We start from the raw sequence: 3,811 nt of genomic DNA, 5'->3' as shown, positions 1-3,811 counted from the left end.
ATGCACAACCTCATAAAGCTGGAGGAGAGCTGGAACGAAATCTGCTACAAATAAAAAAGAAAGATGAAACAAAGTGAACAGTAGCAATAGAAGATGTGTTGTGTGTATTGCCATTAATAACCTGTCAGTAACACGCACAAAGAATAGATAATTTAAAGGAATAGTTAAAAAACCCCTGTTATCATTTACTCAACATTATGTTGTTCCAAACCTCAATGACTTTCTTTCTTTGGTGGAACACAAAAGCAGTGTTGTTACTGTTAGTCCCTCTGTGAGAAAATCAAGTTTTTAATGTTGTTTATATGTCTGTGGTGTTTTTAATATGCTTTAAGACAAACCTCAACTATATGAAGTTCTGGATAGATATTATGATACTCTAAATATCTTGAAGGTTTTGAAGCAAACAAATAAAATATCCTGTGTCCCAGATGCCAATGCAAATTGATTATTCATCAAAAAGCTATATTAGAATCTTGTCTTCTCCTTTTAGACTTCAAGAGCGACCAGGAGCGTTTACAACCAGTCAGGCACCCAGACATCCACCAGCCTCTGTTTTGTCTGGTAAAGATGCAATGCCAGTATGCCACATAAAAGCCATACTAAAATAGCTTTCAAACACCTTACCACTTAGTTTGAAGAGGCTCTGATGTGGCTTTTGGTTTTGTTAATGACATGCCTCATTAGAGGCACCTTACACTTAGGCTTTTCATGATAATCAGTGTGTTTTCATCTTGTTTTCTCTCAGCTGAGAAATGCAACATTTGAGCATGTGATAGTGTTTTCTGCCATGGTGATATCTGTGTGAACAAACAAACCACACAACAAACTTGAGTGTTATACACATTTTCACTGTATTTACTGTAACTTATCAAGTTACGTTTTATGACAAGTTATAAAACAATGTAGGCTACTCTACCATTTGAAATTTTAAAATGTCATTCATTTCTATGATGGCTGAAAGCTTCATTTTCAGCAGCCATTACTCCAGTCTTTAGTGTTACATGATTCATCAAAAATTATTCTAGAATAAGTATAATTCTTTCAAAAAAAAAAAAAATCTTACTAACCCCAAACATTAATTTAACATGTTTTAAATGTATTTAAAGGTAGAGACTCAATTATCCTTTTCAAAATGGCACATCTACTTTCCCTACAGGAATAGTCCTCATTTGCTCACCATGTCACAGACATTTTTCTAAATATCTTCTTTTGAGTTCCATAAAAGAAGAAATTTGGAACAACATGAAGGCGAGTAAATAATGACTGCATTTTCATCTCTTTTTTTTGGTCAACTAGTATTCATTTTATGTAAGGACTGTCTTCAGCTGAAAGGTCCCCTTTGCCCCTCATTAACCTGACCGCTGTCTCCAGGTCTCTAAGAAGGTAGGAATATTACAACTGGTGATTATTCATACATATTTCAGTTGGACTTTATTTTGCTGTACATGCACTTACATAAAATTACAGCATCCTTACCTAACAAAGTATTGGACAATATAAGGTAACTGCATGAGTTAAAGGGATAGTTCACCCAAAAAGGAAAATTCTGTCGTCATTTACTCAACAACATGTTGTTCTAAATCCGTATGAGTTTCTTTCTTCTGTTGAACACAAGAGAATATATTTTAAAGCATATCGGTAACCAGACAGTTGATGGTAGCCATTGAATTTATAGTATTCTCTCCTACTATGAATTCAATCGATAATGCAACTGTTCAAAATATCATCTTTTGTGTTCAACAGAAGCAAGAAACTGATTTGGAACAACTTGAGGGTGAAATAAAAAAAAGTTTAATTTTTGGATGAACTATCCCTTTAAGGTTAGGTTTACAGGGTTGGCACCTATAGTTACTACAGAGTTATTGTAATTACTACATGACGTACATAGTATATACATGCGGAACAGTGTAAAATAAAGTGCTACCCATATTTCTATTGTAAATATGTGTCATTTAACTTTTATTTTTATTTTTACAGAGGCAAACAGACTTTTTTTTATCATAGAAAAACACACGCCATCCTCTCTTGTCCCCCCTCTCACCGAACCCCAAGTTCTCTCGTCGCAGACTCACTACTGGCCCACTTTGAATAAGGAGAGAAAGATTCTCACTCAGTCTGACATACTCGCAACCAAAGCTGAGAGCGGAATGATGGAAGGATTTGAGTCGTATCAGGGGCCCGCTGCTGCAGAGACATGTGAAAGAGATGCATCATCTGGGACAGGGAGGGGATACAGCTCAGCTGCGGAGGACATAATTGAATTGCCCTTGAAAAATGAGAAGAAAGGGGTGGTGCATCCCGAAGGTCATGTTGGTGATGAAGAAGAAGAAGAGGAGGAGGAAGAGGGATGGAACTTGACAGAGGTGCAACAGTGGCAGGAGGAGATAATGGAGACAGTGCCGACAGGAACTAGAGGGAGAGAGCACAGCGTCGCCCTGGTGGACGAAGAGCTCTGAACCCACCGCAACTTTTTGGACTTCAAGAGCTTGGCTTCAGAGTCATTTTCTCCATGGGCTTTTGCCTGGGATGGACTTTTCAGAAGAACGGGCCTGTCTTTTCCTGGAGGTTTCATGTTTTTTGGAGTTCCACCACGGCGGAGATTGAACTCGCTCCCCCAGCCAGAGTGGGCCCTCTCGGGGTTGGGTCACTGCCTTGAAGGCCCTAGAGCTTTGAGACCACTGCACCATTATGGACTCAGTCATTTTTAAAGCTTGGCATTCCACCTTGGGGCGTTTGAGCTTTATTCGTGCCCAGGAGAGTTGCACCCAGCCTGGGATGGACTTTAGAGGAAAATCAGCCCACCCTTTCCTGGAAGTTTCATGTTTTTCAGAGCTCCACCGCGGTGGAGATTGAACTCGCTCACCCAGCCAGAGTAACACGCACATCTCTCTTACAGCGCATATATCACAACGAGTCCTCTTTCACTGCTTATTGAGCTTGAACAGTTAAAAAAATTACTTGTTTTTAAACCACAAGCCTTAACTCGTTCAAATGATAAGCTTTTGTGACGGCGCAGCACGGGTACGTCTCATGAGCGTAACTGCGATAGAGACGATAGTCCAAAATTTCAAAAGCAGCCTCACAGAACACCATAGCAACACCCACAACAACCTAGCATTGTCTTCTGGAACTACAAAAGTCTATTTATGCATGTTTTCCTTAAATGTATTGAATTTCTATGTGCTGTTTCTAGGTGAAGAGGGTAGAGGAAGACCAGCCTATTTCTGCCCTGTGTGATCAGCTGAAGTGTCAACTGTCAAAGCTCCTGGGAACAGAGCAAGAGAGGCTAGGAAGAGAAAGACTGAGGACACTGCGTCTAAACCTGAGCCATCTGCTGGTGTCTTTCATTCCTTCTCTTCATCTTGAGCATGTGGACAGCAGTGATGTCATAGATACGGTCCTGGAACACATCACATAAAACAATTTCTCTGATTTTTCAGAATGTCTGTCAGATTGGATTCTAAAGATTTACACCTAGAATTTCTTGTGTTGGTGTAAAATTTGAGTATTGTTGTAACTGGGTATACATGTACTACTGTCATATTTACATTTATTAGATAAATTTAAAATCTAAGTGTTGGAGGAGACTATGAAAGCCCATTTATGCTATATATATAAATAAAAATGCATACTTTGATAAATCTTAATTATGACATAAGTCCCAATTATGACATGTTGAAATTGTGAGATAAATTCAGAATTATGACAGACTAAGTCATAATTAGTACATACTAATTCAATTAACTGGTAAAAAGTTGAAATTATGACAAAGTTTTTATCTCATTATTTTGACTGTAATCCCATAATTAGG

General features: G+C 38.5%; 1 pseudogene; it reads left to right on the top strand.

Moving 5' to 3' along the window:
• Positions 1-3,418, top strand: LOC143754018 (uncharacterized; annotated as a pseudogene).
• The last annotated feature ends 393 nt before the right edge of the window (positions 3,419-3,811 follow it).

This window comes from Siphateles boraxobius, unplaced genomic scaffold, assembly GCF_051911475.1.
Source record: "Siphateles boraxobius isolate OS27281-9 unplaced genomic scaffold, OSU_SipBor_1 29, whole genome shotgun sequence".
Classification (NCBI taxonomy): Eukaryota; Metazoa; Chordata; class Actinopteri; order Cypriniformes; family Leuciscidae; genus Siphateles; species Siphateles boraxobius.
Note: the sequence above shows the minus strand (reverse complement) of the source record. Positions and strands in the feature narration are given on the sequence as shown.